Source organism: Triticum aestivum, chromosome 1D (genome assembly GCF_018294505.1).
Source record: "Triticum aestivum cultivar Chinese Spring chromosome 1D, IWGSC CS RefSeq v2.1, whole genome shotgun sequence".
NCBI classification, from domain to species: Eukaryota; Viridiplantae; Streptophyta; class Magnoliopsida; order Poales; family Poaceae; genus Triticum; species Triticum aestivum.
Window position 1 is genome coordinate 416,898,683 of NC_057796.1, and position 19,234 is coordinate 416,917,916.

At 43.2% G+C, this 19,234-nt stretch overlaps 1 pseudogene; it reads left to right on the forward strand.

The window, feature by feature from the left end:
• The window catches only part of LOC123172246 (uncharacterized), a 40,984-nt pseudogene extending 29,751 nt beyond the window's left edge, over positions 1-11,233 (forward strand).
• Positions 11,234-19,234: the final 8,001 nt, after the last annotated feature.

Consider the following 19,234-nt stretch of genomic DNA (forward strand, 5'->3'; position numbering starts at 1 on the left):
TGTTACATGTGCTAAATTACATACCAGTGCACATATAGTTAATATGCTTTAGTTTTGTTCTGATGCCACCTGTTGGTTCCATCAGACTGCTTAATGTTCTCTATGCTTAATTACACATCAGCAAACTAGCATGTGGTTCCGCTGCTTTTTGTTCGTTTTACCCTACATTTTCTGATGCTAGCTATTACATCACTGCTCTGAGCCTCTGTTCATTACTTGTTTGTGTGTTCTTGATCTTCCCAAGTTGCATGACTAATTTGATGCTTCTATTAATTATGGAGCTGCCAACCCCATCAAGCAAAATATTTGTTCTTTTGGGGCTGGCACCTCGAACAAGCATAAAAATAGAGGGAAGCAGATATATTGTCGTGTATGCACACACCCTTCTTTCATTAGTTTAGATGAACCATTGATGATCAATTCGGACCAGTGCATGTGATTAAAATTAATTTTACCTAAATAGATGGTGCAGAATAAACTACAACAACTAGATTTGCAACCACGGGATGCTGACGATATCTTCAAAGAACATTGCAACAGCAGCTAGGCTTCACAGCAACATATGGTAAGCCAGTGTGTTTTACTACATGTGAAATGTAATGCGAGTGGGCTGCTTTCTTGGCTTGTGCCCTCAACGTGTAATCCTACCGAATTACAAATAGTTCAGTTGTCTGCTTTGCTGTATTGCTTGATTCAAATGCTTATTTGTTGTTACGCTATACCTGAGTTGGCCAATATGTCAGCAGTGCCTGCTGTACTATCGTAAAGAAATGCATGCCTATTTCATTTGAGTCCTTAACTTTTCCTCTCAACTTCATCACAAGACTGTCTTCGTAGTTTATATGAGGCCACACTGTTAAGTGCTTTCTCAGATTATTTCAACTGCTTAGATGCCTTGGCAACTTAAATATAGTGGTTGTACACTCCCTTTCAACTAGGGATGTCAACTGGGTCCCGTTTAATCCCGATTAAAGTCCACTAGTGGTATGATAGTTCAAAAGAGTTTTTGTTTTTTGAGAAAAATGAACTAGGGAGGTAGCAAAAACTAACTAGATGGGACTGGCGGATGTCGTTTATTTGCCACTTGCATCCCTAGTTTCATCTTAGCATTTTAATTTCTTTTCGGTTGATGCTGCTTTGAACCATTTAAATATAGTTTGCCATGCTCAGCAATAATTCGTCCGTCATTTACCATGTAAGCTTACTGCCTGGATCATACGATAACTATCTCTTACTGATGTCCAGCAGACACCTTTCAGGACGCCGTTCACACTAGGACACAATGTACAACCCCAGAATCTATTTGTGGAAGCAGTGCGCCATCCATGTTACCAGATGGTAGCAGTTCAGAGGCAACACCGCCGGAGAGCAGTCTGAGCACAGATATTATAGTGCTTGAGGCTCTACTAGAGGCAGAAAGAGATGGTGTGGCTGCCATGAATGAGGTAATCTTTATCTTGAGGCTGGAAATTACGGAATTAGCGGCACGCATTATGCAAGCAACCCAAGAATTGGAGGAAGTAAGAATGTTGCATTTGAAGACGGAGGAGGTCCTGCTGTTTCTGCTATCTGAAGCCCAAGGTAATCCCGGTTCTTCTTTAGATACCAGTTGAAATTGTCATTAGATTATTGTACTTGCATGTTGTGTCATGTCTCTGAATGGATTATGTTGCAAGACCCCCTATGTTGTCCATGTGTTGTAATGATCCGAATTTTTTAGGCGAGGTAATCCTCAGTACTTGTATGATTGACATAAGGTGAACTGTTTTTCGTGTGAGCATATTGTATTGGATGAAATAACTGTTTGACTCAGAGTGTATCCAACCTACTGAATTCGAAGATCACGGCATTTCTAAATCATAATCATATATAAAGGTGGAATAAACCTTTGTTGTGGTTTTGAAGAAATAAATAACAAAACGTATAATTATCTGTGGATATTCGTAATCGAATACAAATTGGATTTGAATTTAGTTTGCCAGGTCCCAGGGCAAACGTGAATGCTAATTCTCCCAAGTTTTGAACGAAGCGGCTAAACACCCACTATAATTTGTGGGCTGCCCGAAGCAAGTGTTTGCGAGATGGAAATTACTGTCTACCCCTGACACTTGACATCCTTATCGACCGGATTTACACTGCTGTCGATAGGGGTAGACTAGTAACTTCAATCAGACGTGACACGACGGCCTCTGAGCCCATTCAGACATGGTGGGCGCCAAACGTGGGCGGCAAAACACATTTGATTCAAGCTCGTCTGAAAGACATGTGTCTCTTCCTCCATTTCCCCATTCATACACGGTGGGCGGCAAAACAAACTCTCCTCGTCCGAAATCGATGTAGGCTAATATTTTAAATAGGGGCAGATGTGTAACTTCCATCAGACGTGACACAACCGCCCTACCTGTCAACCCCGTTCATACACCGTGGCCGCCGACCGTGGGCGGCAAAACACCCTCTCCTCGCCCGAAATAGTTACCGGCAAATATTTGGGAGATGCGAGATTACCGTCCTATCCCCAACCGACGCGATGTCCGGAATTTTAAACGGGGGATAAGTTCGTAACTTTCCCCCATTTTAGAGAAGCGTGTCCCAAAGTTTGAGATCCCCCTCCCTCCCCTCCATTTCCCCATTCATACACCGTCGGCGGCACGACAACCTCCGCACTGCGGCCAGCCTCCTCCGTCCGCCACCCCATCCTCCACCTTGCCGGAGCCGCTACCCCTACCCCGTCGTCCACTGCAAGAGATGGACGTCTCTCATCCACGGCGCTGGACCAGGATCCTTTCATCACCTCCTCTCGCTTCATCGGCGCCGTCGTCCACCTTGCCGTTGCCGCTCCTATGACCGCCTCGTCCACGCAACAGGATATATCCCCCGACCCGGCCGTCTGCCGTCTAAAGTCTTCTTCCCCGCCGCCGACAGCCATCGCACCCGCAGCACCCTCAACGTATTAGCATAGGCCTACATGGCGTTGCAAGAGAGGTGGTACTCTTCCATATGTGCTTAAGTTATTGATCTCACCCGGAAAATAGATCATAATTTGTTTACTGTACTTTTCTTGTCCGTACCAAATCGTAGTGGCTAGTTGAAAGCAAACATTGGTTGCGAAGTAGCTTTGTCCGGTTTGCACCTTCAGATCCGCCATGGCACGGGCACTATACTCGTAAAGCTTATGGTTTCCCCCCTTTATATTCACTACCATCATCGTAGGTGCTTCGTGTCGTGCTAGCACTGCTCCTCAAGACCTCAACCCAAAGCTTACATGTTGAAATACGAATCTGATATGATGCTCATATCACTAAAACAGAGAACGTTTAATTGGTCACCTAATGTTCCTATATTCGTTTCGAAAAGCATGTGCGCCACCCACTGGTCCAGCTAGTTCCACTTTCCTGATTTTTCTCTTGATGCTTAGGGTTTTCCCCCTTTTATCTACTCTACTATGATCTGCGTATGTGCTTTCTGTCGTACTAGCATTACTCCACCCTTCAAGCTAAACAACACAACACTCAGAATTCAAAAGCTTAGTTGTTCAAATATGATTGTGATATGATACTGATATTAGTTAACCGACACATTTAATTGGTTAGCTAAAGGTCCCACTTGAGTTTCCAAATGCATGTCGTGACATATAGAGAGACAACATAATTGCATTTCTTTGTCACTTGTTGACCGTACTTTCTTGTCCATACCAAATCTTAGTAGTTATTTCAAAGCAAACATCGGTTGCTAACTACCCTTTGTGCGGTTTGCAGCTTCAGATCTGCCATCCCACTGCCACGGTCAACACTGTACTCATCATGCTTATGTTTTCCCCATTTTATGATGACCACAATCAGCCTACGTGGTTCGTGTCATAATAGCACTGCTCCACCCATCGAGCTAAACAAGCTTAGTTGTACAAATTCATATATGATATTATTGTTGATATTAGTAAAACTGAGAGATGTTTAATTGGTTAGCTAAATGTTCCTACTTTAGTTTCGAAATGCATGTGAGCCACATATGGAGAGACCGGAAAGAATAGTATTTCTTTGTGCGCTCTGGTTCATCATGGGTGGCCAACCGACATTGTATTGAAAGACTTGTAATATCTTCAATCTGCTTGCTCTTCTGCTCTTCTTTAAGATGATACTCTTCTCTTGCGGTCGACTGGTCAGGTCGAGTTGTTCTCCCTTAGTATATTTTGAATCTGTCAGGTCAGGTCGACTTGTTCTTCTTTACTATATGTTGAAGCTATCATCTGCGAAGTGTCATCACTTCTGGAGCTCTCATATTTTGAGTAGTAGGCCACATTATATTAATGCACACAACAAATTACAGCATGCATGGCATCTTTTAAAAGAATTGCAGAGATAGCACAAAGGGGTTTACAGGGAGGCAGTATTGGATTAGAATCACTTCTGCATTACAAAGAAAATCTCACTTGTTTTTATGTTTTCATGCATGTCAGATATTGAACATTATCAAAATGAATATGAGAATGGGCGCACGAGAGGAATATTGCGGAACGATCCACTGGCTAACAAACTTGGCATGGTGGAGGATGGCCTATCTTATTCACCCATCAAGGTGCTTGGTCTAACTTTGCAAAGTTGTATTGGTCGCACATATTTTGCATCTGACCTCTTGCATTACTTCTACTTTGTTACACCATCTACTTAGTTTAAGCATCATATATGAGTATATGCCATACCTATCCATTTTCTGTACCTATTCCATGTGTCGTCACACTATGTTTTTCCAGTCAAATGTTGTTCTTTCGTAATAGATGTCCAAAAGGAAGAGGGTGAGTTCAGATCCTCAAGGAGTACAAACTAGGTATTTGGAAAAGGTAGTGATACCTGTTAAATCAAATAGATCAGCAGCCACAGAAAACACAGGCCCAACTGTACCACACTTTACCCCTACTCCAGTGGCCAAACCCCTATTAGAACTGCTGGGAGCCCAGCGTCAGGTACTGTCTATGATATCAATTCAAAATTTGAACTCCTAAATTTCTACTTGTGCCTTACCTTCTCTCTTGTATGAAAACTAATTTCAGATGAATCTCCTTGCTCAAAGGATCATACGATCTCAAAACAATAATGGGCTCTGCATTGCTCTTGTCAGTACCTCTCTCCCTTTTGCCTTGTAACGCTGTACTTAATTAATTGCTATTTGATTATGTATCATCAGTCTGCACCTGAGCTTCATTATTCTCTGTTTCTTCCAATATTATTTGATCTATATTTACTCTTTGCAAAATGTAGAATAATGGCAACGCTTATAAAGAATTTTCTTTGGGGAATTTATTGAATTATCCTTCCATCAACATGGAGAAGGGCTTTGTCCAGCCCGTGTTAACATGTAATGTAAGTTCATCCTTCTCAAGCCTTCAAACTTTGTTCTAGTATAGATTTGGATAGGCATCATTTCCTCCACTGCTGTTTGCTTTGCTGTTTACATCTGATTGGATGTTTGCAACAACTACCAGCTTCAAATTATAGTTGTAAAAACATGTTCCTTATGCAGAACAGATCCATTTATTTGCTTATATAATTGTGAAACATGTTACGTGTCTCCTTGTTTCTCTTCAGACTCGTATCTCTTACGCCAGGCAGAACTTTAGGGAAGATAGTGAGCCAAACCATCTTGAGGACAGCGAGATGACCCCAAGGTCCTGTCTTGATGAAGACAGTGAGTTGAACCTACTCACCAGCAAGTGTGAGACAACCTCTGTGCAGTCGCTGCCTCAATCAGTTTGACTTCTTCAGTCTCAACTTAAAGCGGAAAGGCTTGCTTCAGCTCAGCTCCGACTTGAAGTCAAAGATGCAATGAAGATGTCAGAGGACTACCGTGCGCACCATCATGCCTTAAATCTAGTGTTGATGCATCTATCGTTGACACAACTGAGGTCTACTCAGCTTCTTCAGCTGTTTGGGGGGCCCGACGTGGCCAGGCCTAGTGCCTTCTGAAGTGCTCTCAATTTTGTATATTCTTTTGTCGGCGCGTTTATTTGCACTGGTGGCGAACTTTGATGCTTAGTGGATGTAATATGTGTGATAGCCGTGATAGCCTAGCGTAAGTTGCTTGCTTATTTATTTCCTTATTGTCTTGTTTATTTGTTTGCTTGTAGTCATTGCAGTTCTTTTTCCGTGGTTTGCTAGTGGCTGCAATAACCTATTTTTTAAAACTAGGCCACAATAACCATGGGCTAATATTTACTGTAGTGACACTGGGCCTCCTACGGGCCGTAGAAACAGTGGGCCTTCTACGGGCCGTAGAAACAGTGGGCCTTCTACGGGCCGTAGAAACAATGGGCCTTCTACGGGCCGTATCATCAATGGGCCTTATACGGGCAGTATAATCGATTGGCCAAACATGGGCCAATAACAGGCCGCATTATGGCCGTAAACGGGTTAGAGTTGGAATCGTCCGTTCATGGCCGACCATAACGGGCCATCGTTAATAGGCCGTATTTGATGACGCTATGAAAACGGCCCAACGTATTAACGGACCACAAACGGGCCGACTGTAACCACGGGCTGAATTTGGCCCACAAGCAGAAAATGACAGTAACGGGCCGTAAGTAAACGAATGCTGGAAATGAGCCCAAGAATAAATGGGCTCTGAGAAGGCGGAAAGATAACATGGGCTGGAAACGGCCCAACAGAATAACGGGCCGTTAATGGGTATAAAGTGATACACTGTTCATTACGGGCCAGTTTCACCACGGGCCATTAATGGGTGTAAAGTGATACACTGTTCATTACGGGCCAGTTTCACCACGGGCCATTAATAGGCCAAGAGTTACATAGGGCCTCATATGGGCCGAAAGACGTCATGGGCCATACATGGGCCAGAAGTGAAAATGGGCTGGAATCATATTGGTGGCCCAGATGACGCTACTGGGCCTAATTCGGATAGGGCGTAACGGGCCTTGGGTTAGCGGGCTGTAAATGGGCTATATGCGAACAGGCCGTTAACAGGCTTTACATGGGCCGGCCCGCCACCTTTTGACCAAGTCAAACGGGCCGGCCTTTTCACAGGAATGGGCCTCTATTGGGCCGTGCCACGTGTCGACGTATCATAGGCGCCTTCTGTCCAATGAGTGGATGACATCTGTCCCAACGATGAGCCGACACGTGTTTCCTCCAGCCAATGATGATTTTACACGTGGAAAATCCCCATTGGTCGGGGCTGTTAACGGGTTATCGGATCCAAAACCCGACCCGATAGCTTAACGGCATTCCGTTACGGTGGATGCCATGTGTCAGTCACCCTTGACGAAAGCACTTCTGTGACGCGGGATTTATCGTCATGGAAGTGGACACTTCCGTGATGATAATTTTGGTAATGTCATGGAACACTTCTACGACAGCACAGGTATGACTATCTTGATTCTGTCATAAAATCGTCATGGATGTACATGCATGACAGAAAATGCGACCTACTGTGACAAACACGTATCATCATGGAAGTGTATTTTTTTGTAGTGCTAGCTTTGACAAGATCAGCAATGTGAAACTCCAAATTCCTCCTCTCAGTGCTCAACTTTTCCTTCTCCTTCAAATGAGCAAACTTCAGATTCCTAATCACATTACCTTGGGCAACCTGAATGCTCTTCAACTGGTCAACCTTTTGCTTCAGTTCTTTGTTCTCAGCATCCATTGCACCCAGCTGTTCCTTCAAAGCTGAAATATTGTTGTCCAAAGGAGGAGTGATCTCCTCATGTTCACCTTGTTGGACTTCATTTTCCTTGGGAATATTGTCCTGGGTATCAAGTAGGTTGTTCACATCCTCAACAAGCTTCTCATAAGTCTCCTGTAGCTTGTTCTTCTGTGATGTGAGATTGTGGACAAGTGATGAATGTTCCAGACATGCCATCCTATTAGCACGCTGGCAATCCTCATACAAAAGCCATAGTTTGTGAAGAGCATTCTGCAGATGCTTTGGCCACTCCTCATCTACCCACTGAACAACACCACAACTGCTTGCTTCCTGCAAAACAACAAGTACAAATGCATTTACTTCCTTTTTCACTTCACTTCTATTCAGTCCAATTCAAAACAACTATAGTATACCTTAATTTTTAACAGCACAATACAATTCAGTTCAATTCATTTACTTCATTTATATCTATGAACAATGCACTATGATACTTTTTAACAGCACAATTTACTTCACTCAGTCACTATGGATACCTTAATTTTATATCTATGTACTTAATTTTTAACAGCACAATTTAATTCATTTACTTCATTTATATCATTGTGGTGTTGTTCATTTATATGTATGAACAATTCATTTACTTCACTCAGTCACTATGGTATGGTACATGACAGTACCTTTAACTAAACTACTAGGTGAACAGTGAACATGAACAATGAATAGTGAACATGAACAATGAACAGTGCATATGAACAATTTATAGTTTCTTCACAAAATGAGCAAACTACAGATTTTTGCTAGCACTCACATCAAGTCCACAGGCAATGAACCTCCTCCCAGTGCTAATCCCTTCGAAGCAAACATGCCTCTTCGCCGGCTGGCCATGCTCACACATCACCATCACCTCATCGTCAACACCAGAGTAGTTCGGGTCCTCGATTGTAGCCGGGATCTACATCAACAAAAGAAACGCACATAATCCATCTCATGGGTTCAAATCGAGCAGGAAAAACAAAATCCCCAAACCGAAACCCTAGCTCAAAGAACCCTAGCTACGAGTACACATCACTGACCTTGATAGGGGAGCCACCTGAAGAGTACTCGTAGCCCGATTCCTCGTTGTCGTCGCTCCACGAAACCATGGCGGACGGCGGCGAGCTGGCTTCTCACCGACGGCGACCAGAGCCAGAGAGAGGAGACAGAGGAGAGGGGCGAGAGAGAGAGAGCGCGCGGGGGGGATCTGTCTGGCGAGCACCGACAGGACCGACCGGCGCGGCGTCTTGAGCGTTTTGTTCCTAACGGCGCCGTTGCCTGTCCGTCACGCCACGTCAGCGTTTTCGGGGCCCACCTGTCAAAAAAGAGATCAAACGAGGCTAAACGGCTGTTCGGTGCTTTTTGCAACGGGTTAAGAGATTTTACGGTGTTTTTTGCAACAGATTAACAACTTGGTAGTTTCCTGCAAACCTAGCCACAAATGTGGTGGTTTCTTGCAATTGACTCTGCAATCAGAGAAACTCATTCATCCTACGAAACTGAGCAATCTGCTCCTAGAGTCAGTTTATTTAAAGAGAATCTTGCTCCGGTGCACAGAACAAATGAAGAGATAGCCTTGTGTTCTCCCTCAAGATGGCAACTGGGACGAAACCCATCAGGTTTTGCTTGCACAAACCCATCCCTACGAGAAAATCGCAAACCCGTCCCCGTCCCCACCAACGTGCGCGGGGTTAAATTTTTGCCCGTCCCCTAAACCCGTCGGGTTTTCAAAACCCACGGGGAACCCGTCCCCATGAGCAGTCAATGAAAACAACAACATTTGAAAGAAGAACAGGAGCATATTACAGCAGCAGGCGACGGCTGGGGGGACCTAGGTTTAGGTTTAGGTGTTGTGTTGTGCGGGAGAGAGAGGCCTGAAGAGCGAGCGACACTGCAGCGATCGGGCGAGGGGTTAGTTTGTACTTCAGGGCCTCGACGCTGTGGGGCTCGGCTGCTCGGGCACTGTGGCTTTAGGCCACTTGAGTCAAGATGGATTGGTGCATGCTAAATAATGTATTTTGACGGGTTTGTCGGGTTTTGGGTTCGGGTAGTACTCAAATGGGTTTAAACCCGCGAAACATGCGGGTTTTATAATGTACCCACGAGCAGCCCCATGGGTATAGAAAGTCGCCCATCATCTAATAGGGTAAAAACCCACGGGGACACGGGTTTCGGGGCCCCATTGCCATCTTGAGTTCTCCCCTGGCCAAGGCAACTAAGGAGATCCTACTCCGACTCCCGGGTAATTTTGCCGTGCAGTTCAAGCTGGTCAGCAAGCAGTGGCTTACATTGGTCGAGAGTCGAAGCTTCATGCGCTCTTACTATGAGCATAACAACATAGACAGGAGGCCCAAGATCATGCTTGTGGGCAAGGGTGCTAGAGGTCTGGGTTTCAGTTTTGCTCCCATGGGTAAATTGCTTCGAGAGGCTCCTAGTCAAGGAACATGGCTTGACACAAAGGTGGTTTGCTCCAAGCCTTGTCATGGCATGAACCTGTTAAGTACTGAGAGTGAGGACTATCTTTACAACCCTTGCACAGGTTACTGCAGTAGCTACCGCACTCGAGGGAGGCTCGCCTATGTGCCCAACCATATACTCTAGACGATGCACGACAGTATCCGTACACCAGAAGATCATGCTTTTGGTGTTGGCAACAGGAATGTTGGCCTGGGGTTCAATCTTCTGACACAGGAGCATGTCATTGTTCAAATCTTATACCACTTGAAGGACTTCGAATCTCGTCAATATTTATTGACATTCTCAGTAATTGCCCCTGGTTCGGTGCAAGACCACTTTGAGCCGCCTCTTCCTTTAAATGGCATGCCACCAACCTATCTGTCAGGAGTACTATATTGGATGAGTGAACCAAGGTTAGGCCAGAGTTATGAGAGGGCCATTGTGTCGTATAACATTGCGACTAGGATGTTTGGTGTCATCCCCTGCCCCTCAAGCATCGCAATGTGGAACAACACAAGTCCATCCCAAGCATTTGTGGTAGAGCTTGAGGGGATATTATGTGCTGTTCATGCGGATCCAGTTGCAGATGAAGCTGGAACATGGTCGATGGGATAGAGCATGTAAAATATGTTTAGAAGACTGCTCAGGCTATTCCCTTGGAGCAGATGTTGTGGTTCCCTTGGCCGTTGACCCCAAGGATGGGAGAATCATGCTGAACACAGGGAGGAAATTGGGTCTTTATGATCCAACGAAGCAATCGGTTGAGAACTTGTATGATCTTGATGAGGTCTTGCGTGTCACAAGTTCAGAGCAGTCTCCACGCGTTGGAGTGTACGAAGATGTCCAAATGACCAAATGCGGACATCATGTCGAGAAGTTCTGTTTGCCGAAGTCACCTTTGGAGCAGCCCACGTTTTTCGATGAGCCTTCGCCTAAATTATCTGGGAAGCAATTTACGTGCTCCAATGGCGTTCAACCTTTGGAGGGGAGAACTCCTCTGGACAGTAAAGTTATGCCTCTGGTCCCAATGTTATACGAGGAGAGCTTGGCAAGCTTTCCCCGTGTTTGCAAAACAAGGTGGTTAAGCTGATGTGTTGCCAAAAGTTAAAGTCCAGCAATTTGGTAGCACCATGTACGTTGAAACTTCAATTATAGGTGGTGGAAACTGCAATTGTATTTGGTAGCACCATATACAATGCGTCAGTTACTCAACATAGTTGGTGGAAACTGCAATTGTACTTCTATTATAGTTTTTTTAGTATTTCTTGTTGAGTTATTTATCACCAACAATCTCTTTGTATAATTGTCTGCTGTGAAAGCGTACGTACTGATGTTTTTGTAATGTTACTTACTCTTTGTGTTCAAGATTTACTTTTGCTATGAAAGTGTATTATTATTGTTTTCCTTGTTAGACCTGGTTGCCAGTTTTTTTTGTTGAGAAAAAGATGATGTACCCCCGGCCTCTGCATCTGGACGATGCATACAGCAATATTATTAATTATTCTCAAAGACCTTACAAGGTAATACATCAATAAGCCTGAAGGCACCATGTTGACAACGCCTGTTGCTACTCCTGTCCCTTGATGAAGGGGTGCCGAATGTCCGAGCCTAATACCAAACAGACATCGCACCAAAGCCTAACATCTAAAGCCGGATGCCCCAGCCAAGCCACTACCTAGACTGGGTCACACACTGGTCCGGCACACTCCCAGTGAGCACCGCACGCTGCAAGGGCCGTCACCTCCATCTTCCATCGATCCATCCTCAGAGCATAACTCAGGCATCGACCTTACTAGGCCTCTCCGCCATCGACGCCCCCACGACGCCAGACAGTGTCACCCTCCTGCGCGAGTCCCTCGCCACATGTCGGACGCCGAGTCTTCACTGCACCACGCCGTCGAGATACGCCACCAATGATGTGTAGGATGAAGCACCCCTCCACCAAATAATCCGTCTACTGGTCCCTTGAGCCCGTGTACACCTCCAAGAATGACGCCATAAGAAGGAAACAATACAATAATGCCGCCGTCATCTGATCTACAGACCTGGTTGCCAATGCCAGGACATATGTATGCTTGAGTTGAGCTCTGGGATGTGTAGCCAATTCCATTCTTCTAACTGCATTTCTGATGCTATGGTAGCGTGGCTGATTACGTGAGGAGTAGAATTGTCGAAATATATACACATCTCCTGGGGAGTGTCAAATGTGCTACCTTACGAAGTACGAATTTATGACAAGTCCTTGATGAGAAATTGATTAGGAGGGAACAAGTGGAGGTGTATTTGCGTGGGTCTTTAGATCATACAGAGATCGACTATTTTCAAGCACGGTATGTTCGTCAGTTGCAAAATTTGCAAAGCTTTCTAGCTAGGAACCTAAATTTGCAAGGCTTTTGTTCCCTCGCTGGGACGGGCTCTGCTGCATCTTTCTATCTCAGTTTTTAGGTCAACTTAGTCAAAGAATGACCAGATTCATCAAGCACAAAAAAGGTTCAGTCAGTTGTGTCCGTTGCCAATGCTAACATTACCACTCACAGTTAGGGCTGCAAACGAGTCGAGTTCGAGCGAGTTGGTTTAGGCTCAGCTCAATTCATACTAAAATTCGAGCGAGCTCCAAATGGGCGAAGCTCAAGATCGAGCTGTAGAAAGTGGCTCGTGCTCAGCTTGTAACGATTTCGAGTCGATCTCGAGTTAGTTTCGAGCTAAATAAGAGGATTTTTAAAATTATTTTAAGGCAAATTTTAAAGTAAGATAAATCACAACAAAGAAATCACAATAAAATTTGACTTATTCCTTCTCAACTGAAGACTACTATTTAATAACAAGAGATTGTGGATAGAAGATAATGAAGGTGCGCCTGCTCTCAAACTTGGGCCAAAAATAAGATATTGAACACACGGTTGGCCACGTGTCATATTGAGGCTAAATTTTCTCCACACTTAATTTCCATGTTTGTTAGTAGATAAAATGAAGAAAAAAAAGGTAAAATGAAGGGGAAAAAACGTACTGAACATATATGGCAATGATGATCCTAATTCTTCGAAATAGACATGAAGATTATTTAATATGCATATATGATATCGAGCCATCGAGCGAGCTAATGCTGACTCAGGATCGGCTCATTTCTCGATCGAGCTACATAAAGTGCTCATACTCAAATCATTTCTTTTCAAGTCGATCTCGAGTCGAGCAAAAATACGAGTCGATCTCGAGCGGCTCACGAGCCTCGAGCTTTTCTTGCAGCCCTACTCACAGTACATTCATTCCTGTCCTGGGACAAAAACATATAGGGAATACTACTCCCTCGGTTCCACAATACATGTCTTTCATTTGTCAAAATATAGATGTATCTAGACATGTTTTAGTATATAGGTACATCCATTTTTGAACAAATAAAAGTCAAGTATTTTGGAACGGAGGGAGTACCTTGTAACTAAATATAACTCGAATTGTGACGCCAAGACACTTAGAAATATGCCTGTCAGATGGAGGCGCGGTCAGCACCTTTCCTTTCCTCCTTCCCAAGTCTACTTCTACCTCTACCGAGTTCTCCGTTTTGTGCCGGACAGCCTCTGCCTCGGGATCCATCCGTTGCCAAGCATCAGACTCAGACGACGGAGGGCCGGTCATGCTGCTCACCGGCAGATATACCAGCACCATGCTGCTTAACCGATCGCTTGTTGATTATACATTTATACTGAACGGCACTACATAAGTAGCAACAAATTCATTCATTCGTGCACGTTGGCAGCCAGGGCCACGTCCCATTCCTTTTCCTCACGGGCTACCTAGTGGTTGTCCACTTTCACTTTGGGTAGGAAAACTGCGCCATGGTTGGTAAATATGTTACTCCGTTTTTTGATACATCTAGCCCGTATTTTAGATCTTGGCTTTTTCATTTCGAACATCATATCAACTTGACGAAGGGATGCGTATTCTCCAGGCCGCCTGCCCAAACCTCATATCAAAACCCAAAATATAAAATTGGGAGCGTCAACCAAGCCGCAATCATCGGGTCTGGAGCACACACCGGTCCAGTGCACTGTCAACGGGCACCGCATGCGCACGCTGCAGAGGCCGCCACCACCATCTTCCACCGATCCATATTCAGAGCAGGTATCGATGCATCGACCTTGCACAGGCCTGCCGTCGACACCACTATGACGCCAGACAACGCCACCTTCCTACGCACATCCATCATCATGCATATGTCGTAGAGACTATACCTGGGCATATCTCGGGCCGAGCCGGGCTTTGGGTTGGGCCAGAAAAAGCCCGCTGCTAAAAACCCAGGCCCGAGCCCGGCCCGACCTGGCCATCGGGCCTAGAAAATCAGGCCCGAGCCCGAGAAAGCCCGACACGGCCCGGTCGGCCCGGCCCGACTACGACTAAAAATGTGTTTTGTGCAGGCCCGAGCCCGGCCCGACTACGACTAAAAACGTGTTTTGTGCAGGCCCGAGCCCGGCCGGCCTGCCTGTCGGGCTCAGTTTCCAGGCCGAAGCCCGACCCGACGGCACACTAGGGCTCAGCTCGGCCCGAAGGCACACTCGGGCTCAGCCCGACCCGGGATTTTTGGGCCGGGTCGGGTCAGGCCGTCCGTGCTGGGCTGCCCATGGTCAGGTCTAGTCGAGACCCTGCAGCTCCACATCACCGAGACCCCACGTCATCGATGCGTCACATGAAATACCGTCCCACTGCTGAAACCCTCCATTGCTCCCTTGAGCCAATTCACACCTCCAAGAACACTAGTAGAAAAAGGGCCTAATGTGAAGCACATTAGTCCTGGTTTATAACTGAACTGGCACTAATGTGACCATTAGTGTCGGTTCGTGTTGAACCTTTAGTACCGGTTCGTGCCACGAACCAGTACTAAAGGGGTGGTGGCTAGTCCCGATTTGTGTCACAAACCGGCAATAAAGGGATCTTAACCTATAGTCCCGGTTGGAGACACAAACCGGCATTATAGGGCAATTTTCAAACTCTACCCCCCTCCCCCCGCGCGTGTAACGCCATTTCAGTTTTCAAAAAAACAAAAGAAAATTATAAAAACTTCAAAAATTAAAATCCTTCGAGATGTAGTTATGTTACTACATCTACTAGTTAGGAAAATTTAAAAACTTAAATTTTGACATGTTTTGCAAAAAAGTGTGATGAAAAAGTAGAACGACTATATCTTTTGCATATGATGTCGAAAAAAAGTATAATATATCAAAATGTTCAGCACGAAAATCCGCAACCGATTTTGACTGCCGTGGGCCGTTTTGCAAATTTTTAGAATCCTCAAATTCTAAAAGGAAAAAAAGATATGCTCAAATTTCAGTTTTTTTGAATTTTGGTCAAACATGGTCAAACTACTTATTCAAGAAATATTAGTGTTACTAAATAATTATTTCAATTTTTTGAATTTTGGTCAAATCTGGTCAAACTACTTATTCAAGAAATATTAGTGTTACTAAATAATTATTGTTTTTAGAATAATAGTTTTAAACTGAAACGGTGAAACGTGTGACCTAATGCTCAAGCTAAACTCCTGAGGGTTAATAGGATTGACAGCTTACTATTGTCAGGAAAACAACAAATGCAGACTTGGAAACTAGGGGGAATATAACTCGGAAGTTAAGCGTGCTCAGGCTGGAGTAGTGAGAGGTGGGTGACCGGCCTGGAAGATAGACGATTTGAAATGAGTGATCTACACTTAAGCAGTTATAAGGGGTGATTAGAGACTAAATCGTCAAATAATTCAGAAAATTGAAAATCAACAAAAATCTTTTTTTCCAAATTTAAAAAAAAATCTTTAGTATCTGTTGGTGTTACCAACCGGGACTAAAGGTCCCCCATACCACGGCGCAGGCTCGCGCCACGTGATGGGCCTTTAGTAGCGGTTCGTGTTGAACCGGGACTAGGGGGAGGGGGGCTTTAGTCTCCACCCTTTAATGCCGGTTGCAGAACTGGCACTAAAGGCCCTTACGGACCGGTAATAAAGCTCTATTTTCTACTAGTGGAATGACACCCTCAAGGGGAACAACACAAGAGCGTTGCCGTTATCCGATAGGCAGATCTAGGGCCACGTCCCTTTCATGCACGTTGGCAACAAATTCATTCATTCATCCACGTTGGAAGCCAGGGCCACATCCCATTCCTTTACATCACGGGCTACCCAGGTGCTTCTCCACTTCAGAGAAAAGGCTCGGCTAAGCCCAAGTAGGGTTTGGACCCAACCCGGCTTTGAATTAATGAAGGCATTAATCGGTCAGGATACAAACAGCAGCAACATACAAGCATAATAGAACAAGAAAAGGGAAAGGGAAATGGGGATGCAACCCCAAACGACAGATACAAGGTGAGGAAAATAAGCAAATGGTCAGCATACGTTTAATTTTTAGGCACTATTATTTTTGTTTTATAATATTTTTATTTTTATTTCTGAAATGGAAAATATTGTATTTACATATTTCAAAATGATCATCATACATTTAATTGTTTTAGCACGGCGTAAGAAAATGTTCGTTCCTCTTTTATATAATATTGGTACCATTCGAATAAATGTTCGTGGCATTCAAAAAATGATCGCACGTTACAAAAATATGTTATTGACATGTGTAATATGCAGGCACCATTTCCCATATTTTCCAACTTTTTATCACATGAATATAATGTTTTGTACCCTCAAATCAAAGAATACAATGTTTTAATATGTTAGTTGTCTGTAGATGGGGCTTTGGGCCACCCAACCCTACTCAAGGCTCGAGAGTAGCGAGAGGTAGAGGCGAGACAGTAGGAACGCTCACTGTAAGCGAGATATAGTATTTGCGAAGCGTGAAATACGGATTACCACAACCGCTCGCCCTTGGCACTTAAGAAATTGCCCATCAAACGCGGGAGATCTTGGGCTTGCGAGCGGCCGTCCTAATTTTTTATTATACTTTTATGTATATTTGTAAAATGTAAAATATTTAATTTACATATTTCAAAATGCTCAGCATACTTTAATGTTTTTTAACATAGTGAAAGAAAATATTCGTGCCTCTTTTAAATCATATTGGTAGCATTAAAAAATCATTATATTCACAAATGTTCGCGAGTTTCAAAAATATGTTATTGACATATATAATATGTAGGCACTATTTCCCAATATATTTAGCACATGAATATATTGTTTTGTATCCCCAGAAGAAAGAATATACTGTTTTAATATGTTAGTTGTGTGCAGACGGGGATTTCAGCCGCACGTCCCTACTAAAGGCTCGTAGGCCCAGCTGAATAGTGATCATTGTCGAAGGAATCCAGACGGACAGTCCCGTGTCTCGGTTGTAGCGAGAGTTAGTGCGCTCTTGCGCAAGGCACGTCCCTAAATGGGCCTGCTAGGCGCGCGGGAGGCCAGGGCCTCTTTTTAGTTGTTTTCATGTTTTCTATTTTTGTTTATTTTTCCTTTACTTTCATTTATACTTTCAAATATTCTTAATAAATACTCCCTCTGTCCCAAAAATAAGTGTCTCAACTTTGTACTAACATTAGTACAGAATTGCACTAAGCTTGAGACACTTATTTTCGGACGGAGGGACTATATTACAAAAATGTTTTCATGAAGTATTTGAAAAATAATCTTAACCAAGCATTTGAAAAATGTCAAGTGCATGTAAAGAAAATGTTTCTTGTGTATACGCAAAATAAACAATGTGTGTGATATGTTAATCATGTATTAAACAAATATTATCAAGCATTCAAAAAATGTTGAACAGGTATTTGGAAATTTTGAATCAAGAATTTGAAGATATTAAATGCGTATAAAAAAATGTTGGCCATGTATTCAAAAAATGTTTACCAAGTATTTGGAAAATTTGAATCAAGAATTTCAAAAATGTTAAATGTGTATAGAAAACTGTTGACTATATATTAATTTTTTTAATTTTGTATTGTATTGAAAAAAATTAAACTTGTAATTGAACAACATTGCTGGCAAGTGGCATACCTGCACGAGCATACCCCCTTCACCCGTGCGGTATTTTGTGCCAATCCATATGCGGGGCATAATACCTGCTATTTTTCAATTACATTTTCATCGCCATTTTTTTGTTTATATTTTGCATTATTTATATAATTTAATATTTCGAAAAAAATGAGATTTAATAATAAACAGGAAACAAAAAAAATACTCGTGCATTTTAAAAAATGTTTGCATATTAAAACAAGTTCGTAATTTGAAACAAATGTTAGGAAATAAAAAAATTCATGATTTTGAGAAAAGTTTAGGAATCTGAACAAATCTTAGCGATTTTTTAAAAATGTTCAAAAATTCAAATAATGCTGGTGCATTAAAACCTTTCATCGATTCAAACAGTGTTTGCTGATAGAAATTTATTTAAAAGAATTTGAAAACTGTTCAGGCATTTATTAAAAAATATTTCGCTAAATAAAAAATGATCCTCAATTTAAAAAATTATTCTCCAATTTCGAGAAAATGTAGGTTATCTCAAAACAATGTTCACGAGTTTAAAAATTGCGAATTTAATAAAATAATCCGCCATTTAATTTTTTTGTGAATTTGAAAATTTATTTTGAATTCATGAAAGTATATATGTATTGAAAAATATTCATGATTAAAAAAACATTTTGAAAAATGCTGATGGATTTGAAAATATGTTTACAAAATGAAAAAGGAAATGAAAAATAGAAAGAATGGAAAATTTAATGTAAAAATAATAGAAAACAGATATTAGTAAACAAAAAAAAGTGAAATGAAAACGAAATGAAAGGAGATAGAAAATAATAAAAATAATAGAAAATTGATAAGAGAAAAGATCGGTCTGGAACGTTCCTATAACTGAAAAGGAGCTAGTTGGGCCGGCCTAATGTGTACGGGAGTGAGGTGTATGCGCCGTCGGGCCGCCACGTCTGGCTGGGCCCTAGGCCGTCGCCCCGGCCCAGGGCCGGCTAGCCGAGAAGACCAGATTGCAGTTTGCAAGGACTTTCCGCGGCCGTACGAAAACGAGTCGAACTCGTGCCCAGCTCCAAACTAGCCTTACGAACCGACCTATGCGTCTATAAATATCAGCCCAAGGCCCCCAATCTAACCTTCAAAGTTCAAACCCTT